General features: G+C 44.8%; 1 long non-coding RNA gene across 1 annotated transcript; it reads right to left on the bottom strand.

Moving 5' to 3' along the window:
* Positions 1–792: 792 nt before the first annotated feature.
* LOC113627095 (uncharacterized) lies at positions 793–6,795 on the bottom strand. The gene is made up of 3 exons (XR_003435430.1): positions 6,463–6,795; positions 1,583–1,586; positions 793–803 (listed from the first exon to the last, which is right to left on the bottom strand). It is a non-coding gene; the product is annotated as an uncharacterized LOC113627095 (long non-coding RNA).
* Between the last annotated feature and the right edge of the window lie 6,496 nt (positions 6,796–13,291).

Raw genomic sequence — 13,291 nt, 5'->3', positions numbered from 1 at the left:
CCCGCCCCGCAAAGTCCCTCCTCCCACCCACTCCCCAGAGGCAGAGCTGGGGGGAGGGGAGCAGTTGGCCCACCACCACCTTCTTCTAAACGGGTGCCTTTTCAACACTTCTAAACCTAGTATGATAAACAATCGTTAAGACTGCAGGAAAGACGGAGGAAGCCGTGTAAAAGTTGGCTAAAGCACCCGCGGTCACAGTCGGAGCGTGATGAGACTCAAGATTCCTCTAACTGGGACTTCCGTGGTGGCGCAGTGGTTAGGAATCCGCCTGCCAATGCAGGGGACACGGGTTCGAGCCCTGGTCCGGGAAGATCCCACGTGCCCCGGAGCAACTAAGCCTGTGCACCACACTACTGAGCCTGCGCTCTAGAGCCCGCAGGCCGCAACTGCTGAGCCCGCGAGCCACAACTACTGAAGCCCGATCATCTAGAAGTCTGTGCTTCACAACAAGAGAAGCCACCGCAATGAGAAGCCCACACACCGCAACGAAGAGTAGCCCCCGCTCACCGCAACTAAAGAAAGCCCGCGCGCAGCGAGGAAGACCCCACGCAGCCAAAAATTAATTAATTGATTTTTAAAAAAAAGATTCCTCTAACTGTGAAGGTCAGGACTCAGAAATGTTCCCTTGGGGCTGCAGGGCTCCAGCCACCACCCCAGACACTGGCTGCTACAGAAACTGGCCACTTCCCAGTGTCACCACCTGCAAAATGGTGCCTTTAGGTGGCCAGGGGCAGCTCCCCTCCTTCAGCCCCGCTCCAGCTCCCCCCAAGCCACTGAGTCTAGAGCCCAAGCCTCAGTCAGGCCTGGAGTGAGGAGGCAGACCGGCCTCCCTGGGACCAAGCAACCAGCTCAGACCCTGCCCCAGCATGAACCCCCTTCCCGGATGACTTGAGATGGGGTACATCGCTTTCCTATAGGTGGTTCTTATATTTTCTTGGCCTCAGAAAAGGCAATGACAAAATCGTTTCATATTGGCAAGTTTGGAATGTCGCTCAGCAGAGAGCTGAAGGGGAGGCTTAGTGAAAACAAGCATTCTGACGAAAGCTAATGGAAGTTACATTTGAAAGGACGCATTCTCAGCAAAGGAAACCAGGAGACATCTCACTGGGGGGTGTTCAGAAAATATCAGGGCCCAGGTGGCACAATCCCAGAGACCATTATGCACGGAAAACAACGTGAATGAGGCCCCCTGACACTGTTCGACACAGAGGCCCTGGTGAGTGTGGCATCCTAAGTCTAACCACTGCTTTGGGCGAGTCCTGCCTCAGGTCAGAGGTGATTGTACTGTGACGTCACGAGGGCCTGCTGGAGCTGAAGAAATCCCAAGTTTGGGATCTCCCAAACCTCTCATACTGTGCCTCAACATGTTGCCCTGACACTCCAGCAAAACCACACTGCTGTTGGAGAAACTGCTTTGTGCAATTCAAGATTCGGGTGCAGTTTCTTACAGTGTCACCAGCACCCTCTTGCAACAATGCCCATAAGTTATGTAACACCAACCAGGCCTCATCACACGTATGTGCAGATGAGTTATAACTGTGACATGATGGCCACTGTGCAACCAGACATACTAATTATCCACTAGGCTGGAAGAGTCTGAGCACGGCAGGCCTGGCCACCAGGGACAGAGGAGAAGTGAGCACATAGAGAAGGCAATGGTGGCCCTTGGGCTTTATTCTCAGTACCAACGCCAGTCCAATTATGCATAAATAACCTTAACTAGCTGACATTTTCCAAGATGTCAGAAAAAAAAAGTAACCGTTATTTTCAGGAACTTCTGAACTAAAGGTAGGACAAAGCATCGGTTTCAGCCTTGAATGAAAAACTGGTTTCTTAGCAACCTAGGCCAGAATGTGATTACAGAAGAAAAGAGTTCCTTCTGGTAAAAAAAAACATTTCCTTACTGTTTCAATTGTTAAAAAATTGTATCACATTATGACCCATGGGAAATTCAGTTCACCTTTAAGGAAAAGCCAAACCAAACAGCAAAAGAAACAGATGAAATATTATGTTAGATATGGATCTAGTGGAAATGAATACACACTAAAGAAATAGATCCAAATCATTCCCATTGATTTTTTTTTGCATTGTTTTACCTCAACCATCATCAAAATTCTAAAGACATAAACTTTGCAAGACATTTAGAAATGTCCTTATCAGTGCTACTTGGTATCAAGGTAAGGGGAGGAACCTATTAAGCAATACATTTTCTTCTGGAGATGAACCTGTATTGGGGGCAGTTTTCAGGTTGTCGGTGCACCCACCTTCATTTGTCAGATTGTGTTGGCAAGGGTTTTAAAAGCTGTGAAAACCCCACCAGTAAAGGAAAGCACATTTTTCACAGATTTTTCTAGACACAATTACCCCATGACTTGCTGAGTTGGGGGATAGCTCCTGTATTTGTTTTCTATGGCTGCATAACAGATTATCACAAATCTAGCAGCTTAAAACAACACAAATGTCTTATCTCAGTTGCCATGGGTTAGGAGTCCAAAAGGTACTAAATTGGGTTCTTGGTTCAGGCTCCCACGGGCTGAAATCAACATGCCAGCCAGCTGCATCCTCATCTGGAGGCTGAACTGGGGAAAGATTATCTTCCAAACTCCCTCAGTGTGTTGACAATATTCATTCCCTGGCAGCCATTTCACTGACGTATCATTTTCTTGGCAACTGACAACAGGGGACCAATTTTAGCAACGAAAGACCACTCTCAGGTCCTTACCAAGTGATCCATCATAGACAGTTCACTGTTGTTATTATCGACTCCTCAGGGCCAGCAGAAGAATATCTCTCCCATTTAAAATCTCTCCTAACTTCTTTTAAGGCCTCTGCTGATTAGGTCAGGCCCACCCAGGATAATCTCCCTTTTTAGTAACTCAAAGTCAACTGATTAGGGACATTAATTAGATCTGCAAAATATCTTCTGCTATATGACATGACAATTGTTAGAATGACAGTCCATCATGTTTACAAGACTTAATCACAGTTGAAGGGAGGGGATTGCCCAGGGTGTATAGCAAAAAGGGTGGGACTCTTAGGGACCATCTTCGAATTCTATGTACCATAGCCCCTCACTTGTGTCCCATAGATTCTGATCTGTGGATTGAGGATAACACTCCATTTTCAAGACTGTTATAAGCTTTACAGGACTGCTTTTCACTCATTAGAAAAAAGTACGACCAGTGTTATTTCATATCGTTAAAAAAAAGAAACAGGTCCCAAATTGATTCACTTGTGCTTAACTCATGTCAGCAAACCAAGACTTAACATCTAACCTACTTGTAGTTTCAGCTTCTCCCAGCAATATGACCTTTAACTAGTTAATCTGGGATTACCTGATCAGCTCTGGTGAAGTAATCTGCATGATAAACACCCCCCTTCCCCAAAGGAAGGTGACATGGCTGAAACAATCTACTTCATTCCTAGCTGCCACCCCTTCTGCCTATAAAAGCCTTCCATTTTGTTGAGCTCCTTGAAGCTCCTGTCTGCTAGATGGGATGCTGCCAGAGTCATGAATTGTTGAATAAAGCCAATTAGATCCTCAAATTTACTCAGCTGAATTTTGTTTTTTAACAGTATTAATCCTCATTGGGTTCCACTGTGGTATTATAGCTTTGCCCTAAGTCCCTGTTCACTATGGAAGCTTATGATAAGGAACGCTGATGCATCTCCCTGTTACTGTATCTTTAGCCCCACTGCATCCATAAAGTGCTTTTCATCACACAGCTTCAACTTCTGTTCCACCATTTAGTGTGAAACTTCAAAGCACTTGGAGGGGCCGCTTTATAGTGGCTCCACCTGGAGGCCTGCAATCAACACATTTGGGGCTTCTGCTGTCTGTAACCCAGCCCTGCAAGGTATCAGAGCATGATAAACACATCCTGAGTCCCAAATGGTGGGGTGACAGCCACTGCTGGTACCTGAGATTTTAGATGGTAGGCAGATAGTTCTGTTTTTAATTGCAATTTATATGTTTTAGAAAAATATGTCACTACTCAAACCCATGATTTTAAGGCATAAGCAAGGCTAAAGAATGAATTTAAGATTTTTTTAAAGTGAGTTGATTAGAAAGTACTTTTAAAATAACAGTACAAGTGGCTAGGACATAGCGAAAATCAAGATGGTGTTACTCCAATGCGGGAAACTTTGGCATATGAGATATTGACTGGTGACTAAGTAGTGAATGAACTAGCAGATTCAGTAAGTATAGAATAAATTATCCTAAGCGAGTCAGGCTCCAGGAGCCCCTTCGTTCTCACGAACATCTACTGAAGCCCACCAAGTGCCAAGCCTACCACGTGCGGGCAGTTGACTGCATGTAATACAGGCCCAATTAAGCAGGTCTCAAACCAGACTCAGACTGTTGGGGTCGAAAGCTGGAGTGTGAGGGTAGAAGGTGAAGCCGTGTGGGGCGTGGCCAAACACCCTGCAGGTGCGTGCGGAAGCGTGGCTGGAGAGGGGCGGGTCCTAGCGCCGGAAGGCGGAAGGCGCTGCAGAGTCACCTGATTCAAGTAAGATGGCTGTTACCCTTTAAGAGCTGTGGTGCGGGTTCCAAGTGGTACTCCTGACCGGTTGGGCGGTCGAGGGCAGGTGTGCGGAGACGGGGACCTGGCCCCGGTTCCGAGGCGGCGCGCGGCGGCGGCGGCGGAGCGAGTCAGGCGGCCCGGGGCGGCGTGGTCCGTGAGCCGGCGCCGGAGGCAGCGCGGAGCCGCAGACTCCCCTAGCCCCGGCGCGGCCCGGGCTGCCGCGGGCTGAGGAGTCGCGGGGCTCCGGGGAACGCCCCGAGCTGCCACCATGAACCCCGAGAAGGATTTCGCGCTGCTCACGCCCAACACCATGCGCGCCTTCAGTGACAAGCTCTACGAAAGCTGAAGGTGGTGGCAGCGCTGGAGATAGACAGGTAAGAGCCGCGGGCACCCGGGATAGGCGTGGAGAGCGGAGCCGGGACTCCGTCCTGGTTCTGCAGGGGTCCCGCTCCTCCGGGCAGCTCCTCATGCCTTTGCAGCCAGTGTTGCTACTCCAGGTTTCAGGCCCTTAGGGCCGTGCTTAAGAGCAGGAGATTGGCAGTCCCAGCTTTGCTTCTGACTGTGTGACGTGGGCCAAGTTCTTTAACCTCCTGATGCCCCAAAGGGTTGCCGTGAGAATGAAGCGACGTAATGTATGTGTGCTGCTTAGGGCTGCGGTGAGAATGTAGCGCCGTAACGTATATCTGGTGCTTAACACAGCTGCGTCCTCAGTGTGGTCTCCATCAAAACGAGCAAATCAGAGACTGGCCTCTGATGCGAGGGAGATGGGAAGCGTGAGAATTTGCTAAGGATGTTGACCTGCCTCATTTCTTACCCAGCTTCTGAGAAGTGAAAGGGATAGTTAGTTGACCAAGTGGAGAAATAAGCCAAAACCTCAAGGCTCAGAGGGCTGTTTGTTTTACCTGTGTCATATCACGCTTCCGTGCAAGCGGAAGTAGGAATAATTTGACCTTTCTTGTTTCTGCAGTCTTATTACGTGTTCAGTAGGACCCTCTTATCTGTGGGAGATACGTCCCCAGACACCCAGTGGATGCCTGAAACCTTGCATGGTAGCAAACTCTATATATACTGTTTTTTCCTATACATACATATGTATGATAAAGTTTAATTTATAAATTAGGCACAGTAAGAGAATATCCCAATGGCCAGCATCACTAGCCTTGCACTTTAGGGCCATTATTAAGTAAAATAAGGGCTATTTGAACATAAGCACTGCGATACCGACAGTCGATCTGATAACCCTACTAGATGGGTAGATATCATATACAGCATAGATGTGCTGGAGAAACGGATGATTCATGTTCTGGTGAGACAGCAGGAGATTTCACCTCACCACTCAGAACAGCATATAGTTTAAAACTTAGAAATTGTTTATTTCTGGAATTCTCCATTTGATATTTTGGACCTGCGGTTGACCACTGGTAACTGAAACCTCGGATGACGGGGGACCACTGTATGTGTAACCATGATCTGCCGTTTTGCTTTTTTCGCAATCTACAAAACAAGATGTTTGTGAACATTTTAAGATTTGTCTGCTGTTATCTTACTTTTGTATTTTTTGCAGCCAAATCGTTGTGATAAAGTCTGGTGGGTGGGTCATTTCAGAAGAGTAGAAAAGAGCAGGCTGTGAAACTGAAAGAATGCCGGTCTGGGCGTCAGGAAATACGGACTGTAGTCCTGCCCTGTCCAATAGGGTAGCCACTGGCCATGCTTGGCTGTTTACATTTAAATTATTAAAGACAAAATAAAAAATTTAAATCGAGTTCTTCAGTCACACTACCCATATCTGACATGTTCAGTAGCCACATGTGGCTGTCAGATACCATAATGGACAGTGTAGAGTTTAGAACACTTCCAGCTCTACCGAATGCTCTCTTGGACCCCTCTAATCTAGTCTGTGGTGTGACATTCTTTGACCTCCAGCAAATTCCTTAACTCAGGGTTTCTTAATCTCAGCAATGTTGACATTTTGGGACAGATAATTCTTGGTTGTGGTGGGCTGTCCTGTGCACTAGAGGATTTTTAGCAGCATCCCAGGTCTCTGTCCACTAGACACCAGAAGCTTTCCATCAGTTGTACAACCAAAAATCTCTCCAGAAACACTGCCTAATGTCCCGTGGGGATGGACAGTCACCCCAGTTGAGAACCACTGCTTTAACTGCTTTGGGTTTTAGTTTCCTCCTCGGCTAAAGGGTTTGGATTTTGCTAAGAGGACCCTCACATTCAGCTCTAACATCCAGTATGTCCAGAACCACCTAGCTGCTTCTCTCATCAAGCACCACTTGAATGCTCTCTTTTCCCACCACTAGTGGTGGTTACCCTGACTCTCGCCAGTGCCAGCAAGTCGTAATGATAAGTATTGCTATAATGAGTAGGAGACCCAGAGCTGATGTATAGACTTGGCTCCATAGCCGTGGTTTTATCAGCTGACGCTACGGTGACACCTGTTTTGTCCATCACCCACTCTGTTTCTCAGGAATGTTCAGTTTTATCATAGCTTGAGTCGTCGGTTGAGTCCTTGAATAGGGGTGTTCATCTCAGCATTATTGTTGCCTCCAACACATCTTGTGTAAGTGCTCTCACTCTGCAGGCTGTTCTGGAAGGGCTTTGTCTTTAATGGGGTTCATTTTGTGTTTGACATTGCCCTTGGCTTATGGAATCAGGGAAACCCCTTAGGGCCTTCACTGGACTATAAACTCCTTAAGAGCAGAGACCCTGTTTTATTTATCCTCAGCATTTAGCACAGTGCCTGGCAGCATTTGACGGTTGGCATCTAAATGAATGCATGTTCATACATTTTTGGTGGGGAAATAACATTGCAGTCTAAGGACCTTGCTACTCAAAAGTGTAGCCCGCAGACCAGCAGCATCAGGATCCCCTGGGGACTTGTTAGGAACAGATTCTCCAGCCTCACCCCAAACCTGTGGATCAGAATCTGCATATTTAACATGATCCCTGGTGCACATTAGAGTTGGAGGATCACTGGCCTAGAAGACTCTACACTCAGTTTGGAGCCTTCTTCAGACACGTTTGGGATGAGGAGTGTCCTGTTTGATATCAGGGACAGAGGGACTTGTGCTTCACCTGGGAGCTTTCTAGTGTCTCTGCTTATAAGGACACTGATCCTATTGGATCAGGGCCACACCTATATGACCTCATTTAACCTTAATTACTTCCCTGTAGGCCCTCTCTCCAAATACTGCCACCAGGGTTGTATGAATTAGGGGGCAGGGTGGAACAATTCAGTCCATACCATTGATCGTTTTAAAAAGTGATCACGTGTAAAACGCTGTCTGCCTCATTTGGGGGGAGGAGGATTTGGCCCTTGTACATCCCTCATCTCATTTATTTTGCGCAGCTGCCCTACGAGCTAGGTAGTGTTACCCCATTTCACAGATGAGGAAGCAGAGGCTCCTTGAGGGTAAGGAATCATCCCAAGCTTTCATAGCTAGAACCTGGATCTAAAAACTCAGGTTCTTCTGTCTCAAAAGGCTTCCCCACTTCATGAATCGTTTTCCCTTCCGAAGGCAGAACATATACTTAATAAGTTTCATACTTGAACGCCCCCATGGTAGTCTTAACTGCCACTTTCTGTTTTCTGGAAACCATCTATCTGCTCGGTTGGCAGAACCAGTACTGCATGGGGTGCTGGAGTGAGGGATTAAAACTCCTAATAAGAGGAGGGTGTTTTATCTTGATGACAGGCCTCTCAGACACTGAAAACGCAGAGACGGATGCTTGGCTCGACTGAAGGACCCCAGACTCTAGACTCTGAAGACCGGGCTGTGGTGGGTGACCAGGATCTGATGGCTAAATGTGTGAGCCTGTCGTGCACAGTCCTGGAGAGCCTTTACCCCACAGCCTGGCTCCACACCCACACAGCTTTCTCAGGGATAAGGCCCTGAGGCCAAGATTTTAGAATGGCTGTGGCAGGTTTTGCGGGCCCTGGGTGTCAGGGGTTGTAGTCCCTGATGAGTCCCGAGGACAGGGATGGTGAGACCCTAGGCCCTGCTCTCCGGGAGAGTCTAGCGTGGGGGAGAAACGCCAGCAGGCGCTCTGATAAGTGTGGTGGGTGCTCCCTCACTGCGGTGACAGGGCCCTCACTGCAGGCTGGGAGAGATGATGCCCTTCGTGGTGACCAGGGATGGGCTCACTGGCAAGTCTCTGGTGTTCCTGAACTTTGAGTTCCTAAAGCCAGCAAATGGAGGTGCCCAGGCCCTGCGCCCTGAGAACACCGAAGCTCAAGGAGGGGCTCCAGGATCAGAGCTCCTGAGGGATGAGTCCCTGTCTGCTGGGGAAGGCAGGGTGGGGAGGGTGGCATGGGGAGCCGGGATCCCTGGGGCTCTGTGATCAGATCAGGGTTGAACTGCTGAGTTTGACCTGGCCTTTTGGAGCCTGCCACCTCTGTAGGGAGACACTGTTTATTATCAAGTGACTTCAGGCAGATTTTGGAGTGTGGGTCAGAATTCCACCCAGCAGATTGCCTCATCCAGGGGTCACAGACTGGCAGCCAGGGGCCGTGTCCTGCCGGCAGACCTGTTTGGTTTGGCCTGGATCCCAGGGTATTTTTTTTAATAATATTTTTTTTCCTGCCTCTCTTGTGGAAGGGTTGGCATGTTTTCATTGTTTGAGGTAAGCGTGATTTTGCTATTGTCTTTTTTGTTTGTTTTATTTTGGGGGTGGGGGTGTTGCTTTTTTTTTAATTTATTTTTTTGAAGTGTAGTTGATTTACAGTGTTGTGTTCATTTCTGCTGTGCAGCAAAGTGATTCATTTATACATAAATATACATTCTTTTTTTAATATTCTTTTCAAAATATTTTTTAAATATTCTTTTTTTAAAATATCCTATGGTTTATCATAGAATACTGAATATAGTCCTCTGCACTATACAGTTGGATCTTGTTGTTTATCCATTTCATAAATAATAGTTTACATCTGCTAATCCCAACCTTCCACTCCATCCCTCCCCCACCCCTTCCCCCCTCGGCAACCACAGGTCTGTTCTCTGTGTCCCTGAGTCTCTTTCCGTTTCGTAGATAGGTTCATTGTATCATATTTTAGATTCCACATATAAGTGATATCATATGGTATTTGTCTTTCTCTTTCTGACTTCACTTAGTATGATAATCTCTAGTTGCATCCATGTTGCTGCAAATGGCATTATTTCATTCTTTTTTATGGCTGAGTATTATTCCATGGTATATATGTACCACATCTTCTTTATCCATTCATCTGTGGATGGACATTTAGGTTGTTTCCATGTCTTGGCTATTGTGAATAGTGCTGCTGTGAATATATGGGTGCACATTAGAGTTTTGTCTGGATATATGCCAAGGAATGGGATTGCTGGATCATATGGTAGTTCTATTTTCAGTTTTCTGAGAACCTCCATACTGTTTTTCCACAGTGGCTGCACCAACTTACATTCCCACCAACAGTGCAGGAGGGTTACCTTATTTCCACACCCTCTCCAGAATTTGTTATTTGTAGTTTTTAATCATGGCCATTCTTTTTTTTTTTTTAACATCTTTATTGGGGTATAATTGCTTTACAATGGTGTGTTAGTTTCTGCTTTATAACAAAGTGAATCAGTTATACATATACATATGTTCCCATATCTCTTCCCTCTTGCGTCTCCCTCCCTCCCACCCTCCCTATCCCACCCCTCCAGGCGGTCACAAAGCACCGAGCTGATCTCCTTGTGCTATGCAGCTGCTTCCCACTAGCTATCTACCTTACGTTTGGTAGTGTATATATGTCCATGCCTCTCTCTCGCTTTGTCACAGCTTACCGTTCCCCCTCCCCATATCCTCAAGTCCGTTCTCCAGCAGGTCTGTGTCTTTATTCCTGTCTTACCCCTAGGTTCTTCATGACATTTTTTTTCTTAAATTCCATATATATGTGTTAGCATACGGTATTTGTCTCTCTCTTTCTGACTTACTTCACTCTGTATGACAGACTCTAGGTCTATCCGCCTCATTACAAACAGCTCAATTTCGTTTCTTTTTATGGCTGAGTAATATTCCATTGTATGTAAGTGCCACATCTTCTTTATCCATTCATCCGATGATGGGCACTTAGGTTATTTCCATCTCTGGGCTATTGTAAATAGAGCTGCAATGAACATTTTGGTACATGACTCTTTTTGAATTATGGTTTTCTCAGGGTATATGCCCAGTAGTGGGATTGCTGGGTCATATGGTAGTTCTATTTGTAGTTTTTTAAGGAACCTCCATACTGTTCTCCATAGTGGCTGAACCAATTCACATTCCCACCAGCAGTGCAGGAGTGTTCCCTTTTCTCCATACCCTCTCCAGCATTTATTGTTTCTAGATTTTTTGATGATGGCCATTCTGACTGGTGTGAGATGATATCTCATTGTAGTTTTGATTTGCATTTCTCTAATGATTAATGATGTTGAGCATTCTTTCATCTGTTTGTTGGCAGTCTGTATATCTTCTTTGGAGAAATGTCTGTTTAGGTCTTCTGCCCATTTTTGGATTGGGTTCTTTGTTTTTTTGTTATTGAGCTGCATGAGCTGCTTGTAATTTTTGGAAATCAATCCTTTGTCAGTTGCTTCATTTGCAAATATTTTCTCCCATTCTGAGGGTTGTCTTTTGGTCTTGTTTATGGTTTCCTTTGCTGTGCAAAAGCTTTGAAGTTTCGTTAGGTTCCATTTGTTTATTTTTGTTTTTATTTCCATTTCTCTAGGAGGTGGGTCAAAAAGGATCTTGCTGTGATTTATGTCATAGAGTGTTCTGCCTATGTTTTCCTCTAAGAATTTGATAGTTTCTGGCCTTACATTTAGGTCTCTAATCCATTTTGAGCTTATTTTTGTGTATGGTGTTATGGAGTGATCTAATCTCATACTTCTACATGTACCTGTCCAGTTTTCCCAGCACCACTTATTGAAGAGGCTGTCCTTTCTCCACTGTACATTCCTGCCTCCTTTGTCAAAGATAAGGTGACCATATATGCGTGGGTTTATCTCTGGGCTTTCTATCCTGTTCCATTGATCTTTCTGTTTTTGTGCCAGTACCATACTGTCTTGTAGTATAGTCTGAAGTCAGGGAGCCTGATTCCTCCAGCTCCGTTTTTCGTTCTCAAGATTGCTTTGGCTATTCGGGGTCTTTTGTGTTTCCATACAAATTGTGAAATTTTTTGTTCTAGTTCTGTGAAAAATGCCAGTGGTAGTTTGATAGGGATTGCATTGAATCTGTAGATGGCTTTGGGTAGTAGAGTCATTTTCACAATGTTGATTCTTCCAATCCAAGAACATGGTATATCTCTCCATCTATTTGTATCATCTTTAATTTCTTTCATCAGTGTCTTATAATTTTCTGCATACACGTCTTTTGTCTCCTTAGGTTGGTTTATTCCTAGATATTTTATTCTTTTTATTGCAATGGTAAATGGGAGTGTTTTCTTGATTTCACTTTCAGATTTTTCATCATCAGTGTATAGGAATGCAAGAGATTTCTGTGCCTTAATTTTGTATCCTGCAACTTTACCAAATTCATTGATTAGCTCTAGTAGTTTTCTGGTAGCATCTTTAGGATTCTCTATGTATAGGATCATGTTATCTGCAAACAGTGACAGCTTTACTTCTTCTTTTCCGATTTGGATTCCTTTTATTTCCTTTACTTCTCTGATTGCTGTGGCTAAAACTTCCAAAAGTATGTTGAATAAGAGTGGTGAGAGTGGACAACCTTGTCTTGTTCCTGATCTTAGTGGAAATGCTTTCAGTTTTTCACCATTGAGGATGATGTTGGCTGTGGGTGTGTCATATATGGCCTTTATTATGTTGAGGTAGGTTCCCTCTATGCCTACTTTCTGGAGAGTTTTTATCATAAATGGGTGTTGAATTTTGTCAAAAGCTTTCTCTGCATCTATTGAGATGATCATATGGTTTTTCTCCTTCAATTTGTTAATATGGTTTATCACATTGATTTGCATATATTGAAGAATCCTTGCATTCCTGGAATAAACCCCACTTGATCAAGGTGTATGATCCTTTTAATGTGCTGTTGGATTCTGTTTGCTAGTATTTTGTTGAGGATTTTTGCATCTATGTTCATCAGTGATATTGGCCTGTAGTTTTCTTTCTTTGTGACATCCTTGTCTGGTTTTGGTATCAAGGTGATGGTGGCCTCGTAGAAGGAGTTTGGGAGTGTTCCTCCCTCTGCTATATTTTGGAAGAGTTTGAGAAGGATAGATGATAGCTCTTCTCTAAATGTTTGCTAGAATTCGCCTGTGAAGCCATCTGGTCCTGGGCTTTTCTTTGTTGGAAGATTTTTAATCACAGTTTCAGTTTAGTTTCAGTGCTTGTGATTGGTCTGTTCATATTTTCTATTTCTTCCTGATTCAGTCTTGGCAGGTTGTGCATTTCTAAGAATTTGTCCATTTCTTCCAGGTTGTCCATTTTATTGGCATAGAGTTGCTTGTAGTAATCTCTCATGATCTTTTGTATTTCTGCAGTGTCAGTTGTTACTTCTCCTTTTTCATTTCTAAATCTATTGATTTGAGTGTTTTCCCTTTTTTTCTTGATGAGTCTGGCTAATGGTTTATCAATTTTCTTTATCCATTCAAAGAACCAGCTTTTAGTTTTATTGATCTTTGCTATTGTTTCCTTCACTTCTTTTTCATTTCTTTCTGATCTGATTTTTATGATTTCTTTCCTTCTGTTAACTTTGGGGTTTTTTTGTTCTTCTTTCTCTAATTGCTTTAGGTGCAAGGTTAGGTTGTTTATTCGAGATGTTTCCTG

Source organism: Aethalodelphis obliquidens, unplaced genomic scaffold, assembly GCF_003676395.1.
Source record: "Aethalodelphis obliquidens isolate GAN/ISIS:26980383/991018 unplaced genomic scaffold, ASM367639v1 scaffold20, whole genome shotgun sequence".
NCBI lineage: Eukaryota > Metazoa > Chordata > Mammalia > Artiodactyla > Delphinidae > Aethalodelphis > Aethalodelphis obliquidens.
This window is presented reverse-complemented; position numbering and strand designations above follow the sequence as displayed.